This window comes from Chelmon rostratus, chromosome 21 (assembly GCF_017976325.1).
Source record: "Chelmon rostratus isolate fCheRos1 chromosome 21, fCheRos1.pri, whole genome shotgun sequence".
Classification (NCBI taxonomy): Eukaryota; Metazoa; Chordata; class Actinopteri; order Chaetodontiformes; family Chaetodontidae; genus Chelmon; species Chelmon rostratus.
Genome location: NC_055678.1, coordinates 7,638,646 through 7,662,955, shown reverse-complemented (window position 1 = coordinate 7,662,955; position 24,310 = coordinate 7,638,646). Strand labels below are relative to the sequence as shown.

The 24,310-nt window shown below is 44.4% G+C and overlaps 1 protein-coding gene across 2 annotated transcripts in view; it reads right to left on the bottom strand.

Annotated features, from left to right (window-relative positions):
* Positions 1-24,108, bottom strand: part of ctbp2l (C-terminal binding protein 2, like) — a 95,378-nt gene extending 71,270 nt beyond the window's left edge. The window contains exon 1 of one of the 2 annotated variants that reach the window (XM_041962128.1): positions 23,711-24,108. The gene's annotated coding sequence lies outside the window, so the exon portion shown is untranslated. Of the gene's footprint in view, positions 1-11,144; positions 11,174-23,710 lie in introns of those variants that run through there. The other variant, XM_041962129.1, reaches the window with a different exon arrangement.
* Positions 24,109-24,310: the final 202 nt, after the last annotated feature.

The window sequence follows — 24,310 nt, the reverse complement described above, 5'->3', positions numbered from 1 at the left end:
TCTGAAATGAATTAACAGCCCAAGTAAGGCCACCAAATACATCACACCTCTGAAGATTTAATGCCACTGCGAGCAGTCATTGTCGTGGAAGTAAAGAAAACCGAACGGCTGCGAGGAGGAGAGATACTTAAATATGCAGAGGAGAGAGCCTGAGAGCGCCTCCCCGCCTCAGCCTGCAACATGCTCTTTACAGGGGCCACCGAGCATGGCAGAGCCAGTGAGATATGGGATTTACATCCAGCAGCACTTCACCCTCCTGCAACGAGAAAGGGAAGCCCAATTTGCTATTTGAGTGGGGAAGACACATCTGCCACCCCATTGATTTCTGGGGGTTAAAGGGAAGCTAATCTATCCCCAGGCGTATCCACGCTGAGGGCTTCAAACAGCTCACTTTACCACACAGCCCGCTGCTGCACAACAACTCGCAGCTCCGCGGTTATCATCCAAAAGCTTAACTGCACAAACTTCCCTTTTTCGCCGCCCCACACCTCTCCCTCCGCTTCTCTCTGTCGCCTCTCTCGGCATGTGTACCTGCGATGCGTCCCCTCAACAGGCGGGGAGGTGTGGCGCTTCCTGTCCCCGTCTCTCTTACTTCCTCCTGCCCCTCCCTCATACGCCTCTCTCTCGCTCCTCGGATCATTTCAAAGGGCCCCAGTGATCAAAGCTGGCCCTTCTTTCAAAATGGACAGGAATGGGGGATGTATTTAGTTAATCATTTATTTGGGGAAATAAAAGAACAGACCCCACCCCTCCTCTCCTCTCCTCTCCTCTCCTCTCCCCTCCAGCTTCTGTCTTAGCACTCTTTCTTTTCCCCCTGCTATCCCCATCCTCCTGAGGCCCTGCCTGCCACCTCCCAAGGCAGTTTTTAATATGCAGAGAAAATAAGCTGGTCGTCCTCTTCAGGCAATGGATGGGCGGGAAAGGCCTGGGGAATACAGTTCGGCTACACATGAACACTTGCTTCTGATGGATTAACCCCTACTGAACTGAGACATGAAGTGGTGCCTGTGCATCACCTCTCCGAGACCGTGCGTGTACCTTAAGATGACAGACGGATATCTCATTAGTCTTGATTTAGGAGGTTTGCGCACTGCTTTTACTTCTTAGCAGCAGAGCAAACAGTGAATCCATCTTCTTGATCTGCACGTTGTCTGTGAGACACGCTGCAACAGAGAATGTGGAGCAGCGCAAATCATACATACGGAGTGATTACGAGACAGTGACGCAGCTCACATCCTGTGCTAAATCATGATTAGTGTCGAATCCGTTCTCGGAGTTTGAGGTGAACAGTCTCTCTTTCATCACACACACACACACACCTCTCAGCTGACCGGCCTCCAGCAGGAGGGGTGACCCTGTGAAAGGGCTTCGTCACACTCCCTGCCCAGCAAATGGACTGAGGCCTGAGGCAGCTAATGGCATAATGAGCCCACGGCAGCCTGGAGTGACATTTCTGGCCACGGGTGCGGGGAAGGCCCAGGACGGAGGCAGCGCACGTACACACACAAAGGACGACGATGATGTGCACATAGTCTCCATCATTCTGACACTGTCTCCTAGTTACCCAGTGATGTGTGTGAGCCGAGTGTGAGCTGCCTGCTAACACCATCTCCGGGCATTTTACAATATTTTTCACGACACTCCAGTTTTCTAGCAACTTTTAACGTCACTTTGCTGAGTATAAAAATGTCTTTCTATTAAACGCTTTATTTCATTTAGTAGAAAAAGTTTTTAACTTCTAAAATGCGTTTATTCTGGTCTTAAAGGAAGAGTTCAACATTTTGGGAAACATTCATATTTTCTTTCTTGCCAAGAGTTAGGTGAGAAAGTCGTCACGGCTCTCATGGCTGTAGGATAAACATGGAGCTGCAGCCAGGAGACGGTTAGCTTAGCTTAGCATAAAACAGTTCGGACACACAGCGACAACAAGACCTCGAAACGTTTTTCTGTGCAGATTAAACAAAAGAGGTATAATGTGTCATTCAGAGGTGCTACTAGATTCGCTTCCCTCCATTTCCACCCTTTATCCTAAGCTAAGCTAACCACTGATGGTATATTGAATAAACGAATAAAAGAGTGGTATTGTTCTTATCACAGATTTCTCGCCAAGAAAGAAAATAAGAAATAACAAATTAAATTAATTTCCCTAAATGCTGAACAATTTCTTTAACACAAAAAAGCTGGAAAACACCTTTTCATACTAAAAGAACAGTATAAATCATCATAATTGACATAATAATTAATTAGCTGTGCACTAAACGGTCAGAATGCAAACAAGCGAACATTTAGCTGCTAAAGAGGCATATATTTCCCTCAGGAACTGGTAGAGACCAAAACCTGAGCTAAGAAAAGAGCCAGGGCTACACAAGCACAACTCCACATGAATTATCATGTTGCTTCAAAACATCTGGATGTGTAAATAACCTATTGTTTGCTAACGAGTTCCCAATATCTACTTAAGAGATCAAGATGATACATCATCTAGTAGTAGAAGTAAAAAAGTTGACCTCTTTACGTGTTTTATCTACTTCTGTCACCCAACGTTTCCACCAAATTACAAGACAATCCAAAATTAAATAATAACAGTTAAAATTGAACCAACGTGTATTTTAGTATTATTTATTTGTCTTATCTACTCGGGCTCAGGCCTCCTGAAATCTCATACTAAAAACAGAGTGTGTGATATTTAGGCTGGCACCACACGGTTACCTGACATTTGACAGCACGTATTATCTGAAGCACTCTGTAAGGCTGTTGCAATCTCCATCCTTGGCAGTAAGTGAGAATGCCGTCAAAGACAAGGGCTGAAAGGTCTGACAGCCATACACGTCAAGATTAATGTATCATCTGTGGCTGTGCTTTAGTTATAGATGAGAAGGGAGACCGCATTGTCTAGCATAAGGTCTCAGAGCCCCTGCAGCCTGTGAAAACAGAGCTGCCATCATGTAGGCTAAAGGTTCCCCTTTCTACCCCTTTCACTCTCTGACCTAGATGTGTGCGTGCACTGGCGTGGATATGAGCTGCGCGAGCGTGAATGTGCGCTGGGTGGTCCGATCCATCGGAGGCGCTGGCTGCCAGCCAGGACCTTCTGCACGATTCACCTGGGACGTTCTACGTCTTTGCGAGCTCCGGTTATTCTGTTCCGACTGTCGATGAGAGACGTGAGAACTGGACCCCACGCAGGGGGGAGAGAAGGGAGAGAGCAAATTAAACACAAAGAGACAAGAGGGAAGAGCCCAGATGAGCCGTGGAGTCTAGTCGGTCAGGCAGAAGTGGGCCAAGCTGGTGTTGCACTCAGGAGATGACACACATACAGGCTACTGTAACTGACTGGAGACGAGCCTCGCAGTCCCTCCCTCTCTCTCTTTCGCACACACACCCGAGTCCCCCGGGTCCCCCCGCCGCATGCCGATGTTGTGAAAAGCACAGCTCAAACATCGAGCTGACTAAACAAGACGAAGACGGCTTCATTTCGTCGTGATGAGGGGAGGCGGCCGGGTGAGGGTGACGCCGCGAAATGACATGTCCTTACCTGACAAAGCCTGACTTTTGTTCCACCTCAACTTCAAAGTGGTGATGTGCGCTGCATGTGTGCAGCTGCTGCCTCGTGTTTCTCCGTCAGCCGAGCAGAGATGTAGCTAACTAAACTGGCATTAAAAATTAGCTTCTGATTACATGTTTGGTCTAAAAGGTGTCACAAAATAGTGAAACCTGTCAGTTATCCTTACAAGCACAGAGTGTTTTTTTTCTCTGTTCAAGAGTCCAATTCAATATACAAGGAAATAAAACCAAGAAGCAGAAATTAACCAAATTATTGCTGGTTAATTTCCTGTCAACTTATCATTTCAACCCTAGAAGTAATTGAATAAATAAGGCCCTGATTTACACCCTCAATTTCAAAAATGTTGGGACTTGAATAAAACATGAATAAATACAGAATGCAATAATTTTTCACCTCGCTCTATCCTCACTTGTGAGCGACTGAGCCTTTCCAGGATGCTCCTTTCATACCCAATCATGATGCTATCACCTGTTACCAATCAACCTGTTTACCTGTGGAATGATCCAAACAGGTGTTTTTGGAGCGTTCCACAGCTTTCCCAGTCTTAAGTTGCTCTTGTCCCAACTTGTTTGAAATGTGTTGCTGCCATCAAATTCAGAATAAGCAGATATTTACAAAAATCAATGATGCTGATTAGTTTAGACATTAAATATATTGTCTTTAGCACATTATACCATTCTGTTTTATGTTTATGCAGCATCCCACAATTTCACACTTGCATGTACAATTTAGCATCATCTCATGTTTGCTGAGGAGGATTTCCATGAATACAAAAGGCAGGTGGGTTTGTTTCTCTGTCAGCCATGATAGTCCTCTGTGAGAGCAGAAAATATGTGAGGTATTGTGGTCGCTTAGTGCGGGTCACGGGAGCCAGAGGACAATGGCTGCCTCTTAGGCACAGGTTAATGAAGCCTTTCAGGGGGCGCCCGTTTTGGGCCTCTGCAGGTTAATTACAGAGCAACACACTGACAGGCAGCCAAGCTGATTTTATGCAAAGCAGACAGGTTTGAAAACTTGTGTTGTGCTGTTGTTAGCCTCCACATTTCCATGGAAGGAGCTGCATCCTCCACCCGGGTCAGTGTCTGAACGAGGGCTCACAACCTTAGACAGCAGATTTCCTCCCTGCATCTCTGCCTCTGGTCAACTAAGTCGACTGCCGCTATCTTTACGCCTCGCCTCACCCCTCTCCCCTCTCTCTCTGATAAACAAAGTGGCCCAGGCATCACCAAATGCAAGCCTTTGTTTTTGTCCTTATCATTACGGGAGGTCACCAAGCTGACATTCATCCATTTTTCATGAACACAGCCTTGCACGTAAAAAAGAAAAATCTATTTCCCAACAGTAAATTGATGAGGACAGACAATAACAACCTGTAGGACAGGTACTGGTAGGTTTCTCTTAGACATGAGTATTGTTCACTACAACATTATATTGTATTTCTGGTACTGTGTGATTACTAACTCCCTCATCTGAAGTCCACTTCACAGTCCAGAACCCTCTCACAGCCACATGGTGGCTCAAAGTGATATTTTACTCAAAATACTTCTTTTGTTTCTCTAACACGCATCAGGTGCACTGGTTTTAATATGCTACAGAGACTCCTTCTCTCCTATTGGTCTGGAGAGCTGTTTTGTCAACACTTGCTTAATGGCAAGGCTTTTAATGCACTTCCTTTCAGCAAAATGGAGCATAGGGCCCATCTTAGTCTGAAAATAAGAGGCAGGAAAAAGTCCAGAGAAGAGCACATATGTGAAAGACATAAAATGAGACTGTGATCAAATCAGATTATCCATTTAAAAAAAGTGAGTGGAATTAAATAACATGCGCAGAGGCATAACAGTGTGTTGCACTTGCAATTACATAATCCAATGCTATCTAACATGTCAAATTTGTTCAATGTACAATGTAAGCTTGAGCGAGAACCTGGTAAACAAGACTGTGATACCACAACAACAAGGCAGCGTGGCCGCATTCCCAGTAATCATACAACGAGGCATCAGACGCTCCTCGCTCTGACCAATCCCTGGAGATCAACTCCTGGGTGGTACGGCCAGGGAGTGGGCCGTTGGCTCTCCAGCGGCACCCAGTCCAGGCTCTAATGGAGCTGACTGATCACATTTCACAACAGGGCCCATGCAGCCAGCAGAGCAGAACAGGGCAGAGCTGGTGGCCCAGGGCCCAGAGGCCCACTATAAAGACCAAAGCACGCTGTGTTGTTGGCAGCCTGGAGAGCAGGGAGGAACCTTCACCACACATAAACCTCTTTCAGACAGAGGCTAGCTTCAAGTATCTGTTAAAGTGCTGGCTTTTGGAGCTTTCAAATGCAAGTCTCCATTACAGAAATGCTCCATAATAACTCTGCCTAAAACATAACATGACCGATATGTGACATTTGGCATCAGAAGCACGCGAAAAGGGGAAAAGCCCCTTTTCCTTTTCACCAGGGTGGCAGAACGAGTTCATACTGTAAGAAGCTGGCATGACTATAGGCAATAAATTTAGGGAGGGAGACTGACGGTCTGATGATTAATGTGGTTTTCCAAGAGTTCTTTTAATCCTCTTTTGCCCTGCACTGCGAGGGTAAAAATAAAATCAATGAAAACACATTTTTATAGACTGATCCGACACAAGAATCTCCTGAACAACTTAAATGGCTCATAATCACAATACTTTGGTTTATTAAAGGGACTTCTTTTTCAGTGTGCATAAGAAATTATGAATGAAAAATGTATTACAGAGCGCATCAGAGGGCGGAATTAGATGCCCCTTTAATATCTCTCTGACTGCATATTTAACCTTGTGCATGCTTTACTTTTATCTAATGTGATGGCATTCATGTTAGACTTGAGCTGCGACCAAGTCAAACTTCCACTGTGGCTTTTACAAATATGGCACACTAGAGCCGTAGATCAGATTTACTACAAACCACCGTAATGTGTAAGATTGTAGCAACAAAAGGGGCAATATAACAGCTATTTAGAGTCCTAAACTAAAAGTATTTTTCAGTATTTTGTCATATCGTTATCACAGAAGGACCCAGAAATATCGTGATTTTATTTTAGGTCCATATCGCCCACCTCCACTGCGCACAGGAACACACACAGAGAAAATAACAAAATAACCAACAGATGCTTGGATGGAATCGACTACAAGTACATGTTCGGTGCACAAACTTACAAAATTCATCATAAAAACTCTCATCGCGTTTCCCCTCTTTGCAGTTCTGACCCAAGTAATAAACAGGCCCTCTTGGAGGGGGAGACACTTTTCCACTAGCTGCAAACTTTCACTGCTTTATTTGAAACTGAATATGTTTTTTGCTTTTCACTTGCCGCAATTATTTCCCCATAAAATGTACTGACGAAATTCATTTGCAAGCTTTAAATGCTGTTGATTCTCCCTTTCACCGGGATGCACAACATATACCGCTCTCTCGGAGTAGACAAACACTTTGGCGAGTTACCTTGAGAAAGCACGGGTAGAGTTCACACTATGTGAAAAAGACAATTTTCTATCAGAGATAAGCAGATAAGTGTCCTCAACTGGAAGCCAGGAGTCTGGCTGGTTTGTTTACCTAAGAAAATGGACCCACACGCTGAACTTCAAATGAACCATATCTAATGCACACACACACATCTGCAGCGAGCTTAAAACAGACACTGTGGGCTGAAAAATAATGGGTGTCAATCATCGCAGCTAAAGATGTCCAGTGAATATTATGCACTAGCAGACGTTATTGTTGCACACGGAGCTCCATCGAGATAAAAAGATATTCTGTAACTCTTGTACAAAACACGTATATACGTATGTATATAGTACACTTAGAGGAAAAACCTCCTGAGAAACCCATTTATTCCTGTATGTGTAACTAGGGCATGAAGGCAACATTTTGTAAACACAAGCCCAATTAAAACTTGTTTTTGCAATTAACTATCGTTCTCCGGAGATGCCACGCAAACATGAATTCACACAAGAATATACAGTAGTCGTGTGTTTCCAGCGTTTCTTTATCAAACAAGATAAACGGTGATGTGACTGTGCACTTTAAGACAGATGGTCAAAAAAGTCTGAGGTATTAGGTGACCTCAGCAACTGCCATCTGTCTCAGTCCGTAAAGAATAAAAAGGAAAGCATTTAACTCAAGACTGCAAAACAAAAAGAGATTACATCATGATATATAATCTTACACATCATTGTTCATACATACATGTAAATGGCAGAAAAGCCATAAAATCCAAGAGAGCTATAAACATGTGCATTGAAACCGTAAGAGGCAGGTTGCTTCCACACATCGTGACCACCGCAATGCAAATGACAGTATAACAGAAAGCAGAACGCATAGATGCAAAGTCATGGAAACTGTCTTATTGGCTGCAGAAGCTATCTTAACTTTCCTGAGCAGAATATGCCAATGTAGAGCAAAGAATTATGGCAGCAAAGCTAACAGCGGTTGTACATTGTGTTTAGCACTATGTAGCAAATGCTAGCTTGCCAACAGGCTAAATTAAGATGGTAAATTTACCTGCTAAACATAAGCATGTTAACAATGTCACTGTGAGTATTGCTGCACGCTGATGTTAGCATTTAGCTCAAAGCACCACTATGCTGCTTCTCTGAGGCTAGTTTGATGTATCAGGGCTATAAGATAAGATGTCTAAATGCAACTAATTGACTTAAACTGTAAAAATGCTAGCATTAGAGGAACTACAGGGTTGAAGCGCCTGAGAAGGGTTTAAACTCTGTAAGATATTCTGTTTTTAGCATTCATTTCTCTGCCACAAGCAATAACCGTTGTGCAAAATGTGACATGAGTGGCATTGTCATGGGTAAATACAATAACACAGATGACAGCAGGGTGGAAGACTTGTCAGATACTCAAAGGGAGATTTTTATTTTACCAAAAAGAGATTGCTACGACAACAGATCACAAATTGTGAGATAATTGGCAGCATCCGATGGTGTCAAAAATCACAACCGGTAGAAAACATGTGGGACCGATGTGTTTCATTTAATATTTAATGAACAAAAGCACAGCTTGCAGTTCTGGTGTCTTGTGACTCTCACGAATGAAAATCTTACAAGAGCCAGGTGCACTCAGAGCATTTTGTTAGTGTTACGCTCCTTAAACTGTGAATAAGTCACCTGAGTAAAGCAAAACTGACCGCAAGAAAGGCCAGATGCCATTTTCAACCTTAGATGTGCTGCATGAGTGCATCATTTAGACGTACTTGCAGGGTTTGCTGTTATTGTCTCACTTGATCTGGTATGACCAGTAGCTTGTGGTAGCTAACGTTAGCAAATGTTGTCTAACTGACATTACTAAGTAGTTTGCTGACTTACGACTCTTCTCTAATTGTGCTACTGTGTTTTCCCATTTACTCTTATCGTGCAGTTACCACTTGTGGCCACAGTGGCCGCTGTTCTGCAACATTTACATAGTGTCGCTTTAAAAGAGAAATGGATCATGTGGCATAAAAACAGATATGGTCACCGGCCAGCTAATACAGCATCAGCCCATGCCGAAATAATTAGCTGATTAATCGATGAGTCCAGCGATAGAAAACGAATTGCCAACGATCAACAATATATTATTTATCAGTAAAAACGCTTGATAATAAAGCAAAGCTGTAACTTTTGGTTTTGGGGTGTTGATTGTACAAAACAAGCAACATGGAGATAAGAGCCAGCAGAACTCAGTTAGAATTAGAATGTTTTCTAATGAGAGATTAATGAAATGATTGAAAAAAAATTAATAGATAATCAATAGAAATAATCATCAGATGCAACCTCAGCGCCAAGCTGATGTTTACTCCCACACAAATGAATGGTATTCTGAGATATCCAAGACTGTTCAGACGATATGAGCTATTTCTAGACGCCTGCTGCACAACAAGTCTAGGAACATCCCAGCAAATATAGACAAGAATGTAAACAAGAAATGATTGCTTTACAGCCAGTGACGGTTTTGGCCGAGAAGATTATGACAGAGCTCAGTCGCCAACTGTGATCTTTTATGTTGCCTTTTTGCCTTCTTAATTGCACTCTTTATGCTGCCATCAAAAAATTACATAAAACATTAATTCAGATTTGTGCATGGCTTTTAGTAGCCTTACTGGGAACAGTTGGAGGCGTTCTTCCTACAACAGGAAGCAATGACCCGTGATGGTGGAACTGCCACTCTCCATAGGAAGTCACACATGCCTTTTTCCTCCTTGGCCTTACCTCCTAGTGATTAGAGCACATCTGCACACACAGACAGCCCTCCCTGCTTTTCTTTTCATATTTTACACAAGCAAACTCCAGGAATCATTACCCAACATGAGCTCATCATTAGCACATTCATAATTCAGTGTAATGGATTATGTAATTGCTCCATTAATCAGGGGAGCCACCCCGGCATACTCTCCTATGCATTAGTTTAATTATGGAGAAATGCCTCTGTTAAAATAGATGCTCTGTTTGCAGTGGCAGAGTTTGGAAGGCAGTGTTTGGCATAAGGCTGTATTTGGTGGGAACTTGTGCAGGCTGAGGTTTAGAAGCGGTGCGGCAGCGCATAGCCCCGAGTCTTTGTGGTACGCTCGCAGACAGCTCTTCAATAAAATGTGACATGGCAGTGGGACAAAATGAAAAAGTATGCAAAAGGGCAAATGCCTTTTAGGAAACCAGTTGTCAAGCTCAGGCTTCACTCAAGCCACATAATTTATTGACATTTGCAGGGCAGCATCTATGTGATGAATATTCCAGTTATACACGAAGCTGCAAGTGTCTGAAACAGATTAAGACACATAGACATGGAGGCACTTGTCATCTGATTCCAGCAGCTGGCATGACTTGTGAGGACTTAATCCAACAGTGTCATCAGCTATTTGTCAAGGAAAAGAGATAGAGGGCTCTACACCTCCTCCTCCTTACTATTGTTGGAAGCTCAGTATGAGAGTCTGGCTGCAGTCCTTTACTTTGAGTGACATTTGACTATCATCACTGAGGGACACTCAGTGTATTTTGGTCTTCTCATCCTTGTTAAAAAGGTCAGTGACAGGCAGAGCGCCATATGCACTCCTAAGTGCGTCGAGTGCTGACAAGAAATAACAGCCTTTGTTGAAAAAAAAAACCTGTTGTTACATAAGAGAAATCACTCCACATGTACAGAAATTGCAGCACACTTATCAGTTATTTTCCTTGTCTGCTTTCCTCCCCCAGATTGTACTTAAAGCGATCTCTTTCTTACTTTTGCCTTTTTCCTGCACTTGGATGGAGAGTGGGAGAGCCTGAAAATTAATATGCATTTTATACTGCTGCATACAGTCCAGCATAAACCTCAAATCCAAATAGGACCCGAGTGATTGGTCCCTCAGTCACTACCTACACAAAACAAACAACTAAATGGTTTGTGGTTACTGTCAAGATGTTGGCAAAGCTTCACAAGGCTTAAAGCCCGCTGCCAATAACGCAGCCTGAGCCAAGCAGAAAGACAGAGAGAGACACACACAGAATAAAACATGGCAAGAAATGTTTTTCCATTGTGAGAAATGCCCATGTAATGCTTGGGGAAAAAAAAGCGAAGAAGAGCTTACGCATTCACCTCGTAGAAGTGACATTTAAATAAGCAGGAGCCATTTTCTTCCTCAATCCCTCCATCCCTCCTCCTTTCTCCCGTTCCCTCTGTGCCACTGTAATTTGAAGCTGCCACAAACAAATCCTCCTCGCAGACCTTTCCAAATGTCAGGTTCTGTCAAGCGGGATGACGGCCTCCAAAAAAATCAGGGCCTTGGAAACTTTTGTCAGGAAAACAGAGGAGTTCGAGTGCACATGCATATTTACAGGAACTCGCCATTCACTCCACGCACAGTTGCTGGAGGAGAGAGAGGACGAGCCGAGCCACTGATCCGACAGAGTCGCTCCGGAGTTTTACAAACATTGTTCAATATTCATTCATGTGTTTCGTTTTCTATCCAATCATTTACTTCTAGTTGGGAAAAATACTGAGGACTTTTGTCCAATTTCCTCGGGGCAGGTAAAGACAGTGATGAGTCCATAACTGGTGCCTGTAACGGCACAAAAGCATCTCTTGCCAAATACTGCCTGAACATGTTGAGTCCTCAACCAAACCAGTTCTGCCACCAGAGCTACATTTGGCGCCTAAGACTCGTCTTTAGAAATGCTGTTCAACAGTGTATTAACATGCACTCTTTGCCACTTGCCATAAAAGCTTCCTGAATAACTCAAATTACCAACTTGAGGTTCCGTACGTGCGCCAACCAGTCAAGTTACAGTTTGCATCCACGTCTGCCCAGACTCATAATATATGTAGGGAAGACTTTTGCCGAAAAGTAAATTAGCACTATATTGACATGTATGATTCCAGTGAGAAACATGCTGTCTTCACTTAGAGACTATTTTTACAGAGGAGCACAGAGGACTGATAGAGAGCTTCATCACATGTTGCAACAACAATCACCTGACATGTGTACAATGACATGTGAACTGTGGTCACAGTCTCTCCTCCTGTTGCTGAGTTACGGTTTTGAATAACGGCCAGAAAAGTGTCTTTGCAGAACATCATGATGCCACGGTGAATTTTACCTGCAACGTTTTTGGATACGAAACGTCATCACTTCATCATTTTGTCCTCTGAGACGTTTGTGTGAAAATGTTGTCATTGTTTGCAAATGAAATCTTGAGTTGTGGCCGAAAAAGTGTTTTGTGACGTCAAAGCGACCTTTGACTACCAACATCTAATCAGTTCATCATCGTTTGTGTCAAATTTGGGGAAGATTCCCTCAAAGCGTCCCTAAGAATGGGAAAGACAGACGGACAGATAACCCAAAAACAAAACAAATCCAGACATAAAAATCAAACCCAGCACTATAGTACTAATTCCTACATCATACCTTATACCTACCAGGTGCAGTATCTGACATTTGAGTCAAAAACTAAACTGAAGTCCAACTTTTGTTTATTTTAATTAGGTGGCAAAGCCATAAAAATGAATGCTGAGAAACCACATAAATATAATAAATAAGGGAGAAGAAGATACATTCTTCTCCAACACTGAGGCACCATTCTGGCCTTGTAGACTGAAGAGATGCGCAAGAGGTAATTAGACTAGGCTGGACAATTGTCATGAAAGCTTGATCGTTCAGGGTCGAAAACATTTCAAGCAAAGAAAAAAAAAATCTCACAATACACATTTCTTCTATAAATACAGGCAGAGGCTGCACAGACCGCTCGGCATAAGTCAGACACAACAATTCAGTGACTATGCATTCAAATCCTACATAATTTTAATAACCTCTGGCACCAAGAAAGTTAACAAGAAACTGTTAGCAGAAAGCGCAATCTCAAGAGTCATTTTACTGCCCTGAGTGTGAAGGAATGAGATGAGGGAGAGCAAGAGGAGCTAATCAACTCTTACTCTTCAGTGGCATTTCATGCACTGTCTGCCACTGGTTCAGTGTGCACAAAGGGCACGGAGCATCAATAAGTCAACACGCTGCTATAGCAGGAGCGGATCCAGACTCCTCAGCCATGAAAAAGAGACGCGACTGTATAGCAAGTGGAAGATTAAATTAATTTTGCAGATGAACTGCTTGAGGGATGCAGAGTGCCTTAAGTTAACATGGCGAGCGTACAGAAAAGTTTAATGTGAAAAGAAAAATATGACCCCCCGCAACAAGACCTGGTATGGATCGAGCTGCTGCATTTGCATTTCTTAAGACGCAGCACCGGAGTACAAAAAAAGCTGTCCTCTCGCTGCACCTTGTATAAGATGCTGAGCCAATGGAGGTGGTGGGCGGGGAGAGAGAGGTAGAGAGGTTAGAGGAGAGAGAGAGAGTGAAAGAAAAAAAAAAAAAAGCCTCTTCTCTGTCTTCTCATTTTGAAGAAGTTCGCACTGCCATCTTTTAATCTGTGCCACTGCAGCTGCACATCATGTCGCCGTGTCCAGAAGGCCAGACTGGTTTGGGGCTTCTCCTTTTTTTTGCTCCTTTAGTTTTTTGTCCCCTCACTCCTCTTCTCTCTTCCTCGTTGCCTTGCATCAGGCACAGGATCTGAGGCTTTAATATGGCTGCCAGTGAGGCAACAGCCATTTAATAACAATGCAATAGTTCCTCACAGCAGTAGTCCGGTGTCGCTCATGCACCCTGCCGTGTGCAGATGGTACATTGTCTGTGGTTTCCGAAAACATTCTCCTTTCTGAGATGTTTTTCCTCTCTCCCACAACACACACATTGCCCTTTCTGTCAGCAATATTTAACTCTTCGCAAAAACAACATACAATTGCACCGCCGTCTTATTTCTGCAATCATTGCTCTTGGCTTATTTCGTAACAGGTCAGCCGAAGTGTCCCCGCCCAGAGATGATCTGTGTGTGTGTGTGAGTGTGTGTGCGGTTGGCGGTAAGCCTTTTGCATGTGCCTCACAGCCTCCCGCAGTGGGGGACATCTGGAGGAGGCGTTACCGTGTACACAGAAAAAAAGAAGAAGAGTTCAGGCCTGAAATATCATCCTCTAAGGACACGACTGGCTTTCATTAACATACAAAGGGGGAAATATGGCGTTGGGAGATTTATTCAAATCAACACGGCTAATGCTGCCATAAGCCAGTCACCTTGCCAAGTTACCCTAAAACTCATTCTCTCTATCAGTGGCCCTTCCCCTGACTCGCCGCCGAGAGCAATTAGGGCACATTTTGATGAAAATGACCGGTAATTCAGTGCAAGGAAAAAGCTTCGGAACAACCATTACACAAGGTAGATGTTAATTATGCGCCAGCAGGGAAGGGCCTCCTCTTAATAGAGTGCCAGCCATAAACATCCCTCATCATCACCGGGCTTGCCATTTGATCTCACCTCTGGGGGTTCTGCACTGGGCATCTTCATTCATTTCTTCAGTGTTTCACTGTCTGTTTACTCAGTAATGGACTCTGCCCAGAGAGTTGTTAAGGGGGAACAAAGTGAAAGTGCCCGACACTCTGCTGTGGCGGTGATTAACGACTGAATTAGAAAGCAACTCCAGGTCACCTTCTTTAACATTGTGATGGATGATCTGATGCCAGCATCTGATAGCCTTCGTTATAGGTGAGCTACAACCTGGATCGCAGGTGGAGCAGCGCGACGGTGCACTTACAGCAATGATCAACTTTTCCATGAATCTGCAATCAATTAACACTGTGCTGTAATTAACAGACAAAAACAATGTGGCAAGAACCAAACTGGGATGCTTTATGGCTTTGATAATAAGCATCTCACTGATGAGTGTGCATGCAACTGTGTCCACCACTGTCTGTAAAGCCTTAGTTAGCATTGCCCTAGTTCAGCTGTGTATGTGCCATCTCTCCTGTCACAGGCAGTTTACAAGACTGGGAACGAGGGTTGCCATCTGTCCCACCTCTATGGGGTGCACAGAGGGACGTTTTGCACAGTTTTGGCATGCCTGACTTCCCCTAATGCTGCACAAATGTTTAGAGACATTACATAAGCAATGAGACCTTCACTAGGACAGAGGGGGAATGGAGATGGATACGTGCAGAGGACGAGAGATTAGAAAGTGCGAGAGAGCAGACACGGCCCTTTTCATCCCCCCGACTAGCCGCACTTTGAGGCAGACAATAGCACGGCAGGGTTGCGTTCGTGTTCCTATAGGGTGCAGGTAGAGGATAAAATACAAAGCAAAAAGTCCATTTTAAAGGCCTTTCAAATGCCAAGACCCCACATGGGATGTTTTCATACATTTGAGACAGGATTGTGTAACTGGAAAGTTTTCACAGCTGCAGTTATTTTTTCTTACATCTAAATTCTCAGCAGGTAAACCACAAATTAGCCCAATGCTGCAGAATACCTGATGCGTGAGCTCTGATATAGCAGTGGCACAAAAGCAGGCAGGAACAATGCTTTAGGCAGACTACCTTCCTACCCTCTAACCTTTAGAAGTGATGTACTGCAACACAGAAACATTTTGCATGTCATTCCCATTTCATAATCGCGTTGATGATACAGCACCAACGCAGTGGTCTCGCTGAAACGAATGAGGAAGCTTGCATTTGTTGCCATAGCGCGGTCTGAATACGCCTGAACAACTGGCCAAAGTGGGAAGTCAGTGAGAGGTGGATCGAACCTAACTTCGGCTCTGCATCAAACTGCAGCTGCACTGGGAGAGGCAATCTGAAACCAAAAATAAGAGATGCCTCGCTGCAAGGAAAGGTGATACTGAGCTCGGCCGCTTTTGCTGGAAACCAAGAAGAGGAGGAACAGCCAGTTGATGCACAGAGCAATGAGTGCACCAAATCCAACAGGAAAGAGTTGTTTTAGTGCTGTGTGTGCGTATGTGCACATGAACGTGTGAGGGTCATCCCCAGCACAGTACACAACGGGTGTCCAGGGAGAGGTTTTTCAGTGCTATGACAGGTTGCAACGGACACCTGGAGCAGAATTTGTATGCAATTCTCTCCTTGCTTCTTTCACAGGAGAACAAGAGATTTCACTGTGACACAGGCAGGGCATGCAAATAGAGCCAAACAAGAGGAGGCACATTCAGTTCCTACACATACTCACTTACTCTGACACAACAGCAACATGTAAAGCAGAAGCGTAAAAAACCCATTTCCAAGCATGCATACGTGCGTGTGCATACGAGTATCACCTCGACCGCAAATCGCCCACTGGAGCTGTCACAGTCATCACAACTGTGCAGGCTTCTCTAACAGCGATGATAGAGCCCACAGTGGCAAACACACTGTAGTACACTGTTGACAAAAACACTTAGACGTATGGACAACCTTTCCACATATGACAGAACGCCTTGGAAATAAAGCTAGTTTCATAAATTTTCTGCACCTCAAATCATCCCATGCTGTGTTAATGTTGCATCAAACTATAAACTAGCCTTGTCCTTGCACCACATGTCCACACTCCTCTGAAATAACTGACTGCCGGTGACTTTGCATCTTGTTGTCGTGCTGGTGTGCGCAGGTCAGATTTAATCCCCTCCACTTGAAGCTGCTAAACATTTTTCTCAATATTTGAGCCGATTGTGAATCAACAGTGTGAGACAGACATCCCTGAAGTACACAACACTGAATCTGATTTTTTTTTTTTTTTTTTTTTAGTGCCAAATTAATCATGACTGATTGCTGTCTGTTAATTCTGCCCACAAATACAAGCCTGGTGCCACGGAGCACAGTCCCGGTGATGGTGTCCAGGATTATAACAATGTGTGAGCTGTTAGCTCCCGATAACAGTTGGTCTTTCATTCTAACAAACATATTTTGGCAGTTTTTGCAGGTAGGAAAACAGCGAGGATTCGTGTCCTCGCTCCACAGTGGTAGGTGATCCGGAGGGTGGGGGTGGAGGACTGCATGAACCTCAGCGCACCCTCCCTCACTGTCAGGTGAAAAGACGTGGGTGTCACAAGGTTCTGAGGGCACATGGCTGTCTACACCCTCCCCAGGACATCAGTGGAGTTGTAAAGTATAGGGGGAATTGGCCATACCAAATTGGGGACAAAAGGGAAAAATTGCTTGGACAGGATTAGTTACGACTGAAGTCACAAGACCTTATAATAATGGTAAGAAAACTGGGGAGGAAAATTTCACTCACATGTCGCCATTTAGTTGGCCTATCTTTGCTCCCTGCTACCTCGTTTGGGATGAAGCCAAAAGGCAGCAAAAGGATCTGCATCGATTGAAGTTTTAAATTTGCATCTTTACTTTCTCAGCCTCTTAAGCTGTCGACTGAGAAAATGCACAGCGGTCGGCTGGAAGTTACCGTCAGCAGTGTGACTGAACTGTGTCGATGTGCCACATGGTGTTCTGAAACACTCTGAAAAAACGGATCCTCGAACGCATCATTATCTGTATGATATAAAAGCTAACTGCAGTTTTCCACTATATTATTACAATACTTGTTTTTCCTCCATATTATAGAGCCCAAGATAACATCCACGGTTTGATGGATAATCTCACATGATTTGCCGGTTGTTGGTTTCAGTCATAACGTAGACAATGGATCTGCGCTGCACTAGTGCATCGCTTGTACTTCCATCACTAAAGTTGTGGCATGTCAGCGGTGAGGTTTGGAGAAAGTGAGAAAACGACAGTAGGCACAGTGGTGAGGAAACGCTACCGGTGATAACACCCTCTACGAAAAGCCTTCAGCCCACCCACTCGCTACCTATGCCGACCTCGATCACTGGTTTTATCACTTCCTCATATTGCACACATACTGTGAGGTTTCCTTATGCTCGTTCGGATTTGTCTGTGTTAATGGTGCTACATGAAATGCTCACATATCTGCGAGACATTTGTATTACACAGAGTTTGCCAGAAAAACGACAAGGCAACAGATTCATTAACTGCGCTGATATGCAGATACGCGAGGATGAGCTGCAGATACTGTGTGATAAAGTGTCGAGTACAGCAGGCTTCTTAGGCCGTCTGAGCAGCGAGGGATGTCGCTGCTGCTATCATGGTGGTCCTTCTCCCTGCAATTAATGATGCACAATGATTTTCCTAGAACCAACCCCCCCCTTCGTCCTGTGTTTGCACGTTTGTATGCATTTGTGTAAGTGGTTGTGTTTGTGCATGCTTGCATGTGCGAGAGGAAGCTAATTTTCTCCACTGTGCAACAGAAGGATATGCACTGAATTTATATTCAGTAATGAGACGGGGGTCTGGGAATGATGGTGAATTTGTAAGCATGCATCATCTCCAATAATTCCATTTAGTAGTCCTGTAAACACTTGTAAATGCAGGCGGTAGTTACGGCAGCCCCCCTGCCCTCGGCTCTCATCAGGCTAGCACATCTCCAAAGAAACCAAGGGCAGGAGAGGAGGAGATATTGCAAATCACATTACGGGACATGAAATTAATCCACCCTCCCCAAACATTTGGCCTTCACACAGTTTAACCTTGAAACTGCTTTTTACTCCCCTGCACGAGGACTTTGTGAACCCCCCCCTCCCATCACATCACATCCAAAAGAACGAGTCTGACATTACAACAATGGCTCTGCAGGGGTAATTATTCAATAGGATCCTTCACCGTGCTGATGATACGTTGTAATTTCATTTCACTTACGTCTGTTTCATAATGTAATACACAATTGAGCAGGGGCACTTTACGTCCCAAAAGACCACTTCCTCCTTAAGATAATAAAAGCCTTTTGTGCTTGCCTTTGAGAAATCCTTGGTGGATTATGTGAGTGTGGATTCGGGAGCACATCAATTAATATGCATTAAATGAAAGAGTATTAAGTTGTAAGAAAATAATTAATAACTCTAATTGCTGTGCTGCTGCTTTGCCCGACGACATCGCACCTTAATGCTAACAGGACCGTCTCCGACATCGCCAACGGGGGCCAAAGCACAAGAGTTATTTGACCTTTTACATGGCTGAAAGACGGTGTACTTCCACTTTATTACATGGCCGCCTCGCTCTCCCCTGATACTAATGTAGAGTGGTGCAAGATAAAAGCACAGAGTGACTGTTACATCCAATCCAATAACTGCAGAAAAATTCCTATCTGACTGCTAGCCAACGCTGAAACCACATGAGGTTCAGCTCGACTAGTTTCAGCCAGACTAAAATACATCTGTTTGTGTTAGAGAATACTGTAGATCTCTTATGCAAGGCCTATCGCTGGATCTTGTCCCTTTGTACGGTGCAGAGAATAGCGCTGGCACAGGGTTCCACTTTCCCCGTTACCATGAAAAAGACATTCACGGCTCCAATTATCCTTTACCCCTGCGCAGCTCCAGAAAACACAATCGCTGCCACTGTCAATGAAATTATAGGAATGGGGGAGTAAGCGATGACAGGGGGAAAAATCTGATAACCCCCACCCTCCTGACACACACACATACACACTCTTCAATGTGCTAAAAAAAATGAAGATGCAGAATGCCTCGGGAGGGCAAAGAAATGGGAATGACAAGCAAAATGTTTCTTTGAGATATCTTTTCAATATACCACTTCTAAAGGTTGGAGGGGTTCTGAAGCCACGAGACAGAAGCTCCGGCTGAGCGATGGCGCCTTCAGCCGCTGTGAGTGGTGACGACGCTGAATAGTTTCCACCGCGGCGCTCTGTTTTAAACTTACTCGCTTTGACCAAGAACGATCCAGAATCACTGTCTTGATCGGTGAACAGTTCTAGGTACAGTATGTTTTTTTTTTTTTTAAATTACCCCAGCTGTCAGCTAAATCAATCCTGCCTTTGGTTGGAGATAATGAGCATGTTCGCCGGGCTTCAAATGAACACCGTTGCTCCCGGGCTCCTCAGCTCAACGTAGTCACAACGCGCAGACACTTTTGAGGAAGGCAGAAAAGAGGAGCCTTATCCTTCGGAGACCAATTAAAAACACATATTCAAATTGACCCAAAAGGAGCACGGTAAGGCGTTCATTTACAGTGCTGCCCCGTCACCACAGCTTCACATCGCTATCGGATTCATCCCGATTGTTTTCAACTCCGACAAACAAACAATCTCAAAGAGCGGAAAGACTCAGAAACCAAAAAAAGAAAAAGAAAAAGAACCCATCTCATCTCTGCAGGATCAAAGACTATATCGAGAGGTAGTGAGCACACACAGAAATACTAATTTTCACACAACGCTCGCTCACTCGCATTCAAAGGACATGGATTTACCAGCTCGGTAGCACAGTATGCATACATTAGATGATCCTTATTAAAGGCCATGGTGAATATTAGATCATTATTCTTACTATCTCTGCTGTGAGAAAGCCTCGCTACAAAGAAAACGACTGCACAGGAGATAGAAGGGGTATTTGCTTTCTCTGTTGCCTTTATAATGCTTTAAATATTGCAATTAAATTGTATAACCATGATGGATGAAATGTACACATAAAGTCATGTTACTGTCATATCACTGTGCATCTTGTGCCCTTTTGCAGCTGAAGTCGACTGATCAATCACCGCCGATAGGTAGTATCGGAGGAACCTAGCTTTGCATGATTTTTTTTGGCTGGGTCAGGCCTATAAGCGCAAAAGTCTGTGACAGAGCGCTGAAGTTACACCATCGTCAGATCGAACGCCGCCACTTCCTCCATTTGTTTCAAATTAAAAGCCCTTGCTCCAAATTAAAAGACCAGTTTTCTGTACGCTGTCCAGCCGTGTTTTTTAATGCCTTATGAATGGAGAACTTGAAATACATGTTTCAAAACACAAATAATCTCTGCATGGAAGCCCCATACACAAAGTCAAGGTAACTGTAGGTCACTGTATACCTGAGAATCTCAGGTGGACTTTGAGGGAAAGTAACAGCTCAAACATTAAAAATCATTCCTTGAATTATTTTACGGTTAGTTTGCTGTTCAGTTCCAGATTTAATTATTAATCACTCTTTGTTTGATGTTCAAGGTATTTATTACTTTCAACTAGTTCAACTAATATAGTAAAAAAATGTTCATTTACATCAGTGTCAATCTGGTTAATCGACTTTTTCCTGCTCCAAAAGCTCGCCATCATACCGGCCTTTAAAAATCCACCATCGGTCGACCTCGAGGTGCAACTAATGATTACTTTCAACATCTATTCAGCGATTAATTGTTTAGCCTAGGAAATGTGATTCGTGAAACATGCCCAACACAACCTCCCAGGCCTCAGGATCACACCTTCGAATAGCTCGTTTTGTTCAACCAACAGTCCAAAAACAAAAAGTATTCCATTTACAATGATGTACAAGAGAGAAAAGCAGCACGATGTCGCATTTAAGAGGCTGGAATGAGCAAACGTCTCGCATTTTATCTTGATAAAGGACTTGAACAATGAATGACTTATCAGCATTGTAGATGAATTCTCTGCCAGCTGACTAATCTGAGCACTAAAACCGAGAAGTTCAGGGCAGCTCTGCAACCAGTCAGAATTTTATCCCTGACATATTTGGTACCACAGCCCAGCGGGTATGCAGCGACTCTGAAACATGCTCCGTCTCGCTTCCACAGCACTTCCAGGGAAGCTGCCGTCATAAATCCCCTCTAATGGTCGCTGGCGAGGGAACTTTTTAACACAGAACTTAGGAGCCACTGTTATTCACCCGTAGAGCGAGAGTCTCGAGATGATGGATGGTAATAAATATTGCACGGGGCTAACAGAGGTCCCCCCAGAGACGTTCAATTGCCTTGAGTGATAGGGTGCTGCTCGGCAACACAGGAGAGGGTGGCAGAGGGCAGGCTCTTCACGGGGCCGGCTAACTGAGTCTGTTCAATTTCCTCCCTGGAAGCACGACCGTCCTCATTTCTAAACAATAACGCCGTCTCACAATGTGGGAAGATAAGCAGGGGGAACGGGGGTTTCTGCGAAAAATGGCGATCTCAACTTATGTATGGCAAGTTTGTTGGTTATGAATGAGGAACTGATTGACCCCGGGAAGAAAATAAAAATCCACTGTGGAGCGGTAATGATTGAGAATGTACCTGGCATGTGAGGAAAAGGAACACTGCTCAGTGTTACGGCCACTTCCCCGCTGGAGCAATTTAACGGAGCTTTCTGACAAGGGAGCTCTGTTGTGCCGAGCTGCCCACCATCTTAACTGCTTCCTTGACAATGGCCGGCAAAGGAGCAGATGTCCACGCTGCACACATCTGTAGCGGCCTTATATTCCTGCAGGCACACACCCCCTTGCCTCGTCCACTACGCGCACATGGGCACCCATTAGATGGACAAAGGGGCGCTTTAGCATCCCTCTTTTCAGCTTTCCAGCATCAAAAACTAATTCTCCAAGTTTTTACTTGCAAATCATTTACTCTTTTTTAGGTGTTGCACGCTGCAGGATATAAATCCTCTTTGTTGACATGAACAAATGTCTGACAATTATGCTTTTAATGATGAGCGAGAGGAAATTAAGACAACTCCAGTTCTGAATTAATCCAACATGTGTCCTGTTGTCATATTTAGGGGTAATCGGTGAATTAATTAGCCCAATAATGTGTAAGAATACTTGTGCGTGTGTAATTAACAAGTTAACACGAGGCAATTAGCAGCTCGTTCATACACCGCTGGCTGCTAACAGTGGCTGTAAACATAAGATGCACTTTCCCAGATGATCTTTAAGTTTAATCAGCTACGGCGCTCAAACCTCATTGCAAACATCAGGCCGGTGCCACTAAACAAGACAAATTCACCAGAGTAAAATGCACCAAGAGTGGGAGCAACAAAAAGCAGTTCATTAGTCTCCTCCAGTGGGTTTCAAACACAGGAGCCACCAGGGGACCGTGCTCACAAGTTCCACATCCCCACACTTTTTTATGTGCCCACCTGCAGACCTGCAGCCCTCCACGCTTAACCACAAAATCCTTTTGAGGTGGGATTCAACATGTCATCAAAACGAAGGCGTTTGATCCGCCGCTTTAATCGCGCTGTGATGAAAAGAATAGAAAAAAAGAAAAGTTTTCACGTGTAATGATGTGTGGCAGCTTCTTTAAAAGCTCCTCCGGGGGGGAAAAAAGTGCGCAGGAACAAACGCGTGTGAAAGGTCAGCGGCGTTCTGGTGCGGCTCGGACAGCAGATGTGCACCGCGGTGATGATTTGTGTGTGTGTGTGTGTGTGTGTGTGTGTGTGTGTGTGTGTGTGTGTGTGTGTGTGTGTGTGTGTTTTAAAAAAAGATGCACAGGCTGAGCAGCAGCAATCAGCGCTGAAGATTACACGAGATGACGTCTCGCACTATTTTGCCTACAAAAAAAAAAAACTCGAGTCAAGTGTGAGGTATTAGAGGATTTATGGGGGGGAATAACCTCACTAGAAAGCACAACACGCACACACAACTCCACACACCTCTCATAATGCACTTCCCCTTTTCTTTAAACCGACACACACTCCGTACGGGGTCTCGCTGTGTACAAAAAAAAAAACAATCCGCGTCTTCGCCGAATACCCTTCCGATGTAAAGGTGAGGACCATGAAGGCAGCACCGGAGCGGGGGAAAACGGCTATTTTGTGTCCACATTTGACAGTTCCAGCCGCTTTCGCGCGGTCAGAAATGCCGTCCCCGGTGTGCACAACCCACCCGACCATTCCCCATCTTCATGGCGCAGTAAGGTGGACACACATGGCCGGAGCCGTGCGCGGACCCGACGAGCAGCCCGCAACTCTCATTCCGAAAAAGAAAGAAGCACCAAACTGAATCAAAACGCGGTCTTACCTGGGTGAAGGATGTCAAATCGTTAAGTTGAGACTTTTCTTTCCCCCCCTCTCTCCTTCTATCTCCCTCTCGCGCTCTCTCAGGCACACGTCGGCGGCAGCATCATCCGCTTCGGGGGGAGAAATGTTTCACGTGAAGATTTGGAGTAATTCTGATTCCACCTTATTAATCCTCCGCGCGCGCCACGGGGAGAGAGGAAAAAAAAACAAAAAGGGGGGGAAAAAAAGAGGAAAAAACGCGGCTTCTTTCAGCAGATGGGAAGAAACGACCGGATACAGAAGAGTGACAAGCCAGCAGGGAGCGGGCTGCAGTGTGTTAGACGCGTCCGTGTTTATTAAAATACGGCCGAGCGTAAACGCCGAGTAGGTGTCTAACTGTTCCACTGCTCCCCCCCTCTCCCTCTCTCTCTCCCCCCTCTCTTTAGCTGTAGTCACACACTGTCTAACTCTCCTGTGTTATCAAGGCGGGGTCTTGGGTCGTTTAAACCAATGACATAAACCATGAAGAAGAAGAAGAAGCCTCCCCCTCCTCCTCCTCCTCCTCCTCCACCACACATACACACACCCTCCGCTCGTAAGCAACAATAATGTGGTCAAATCT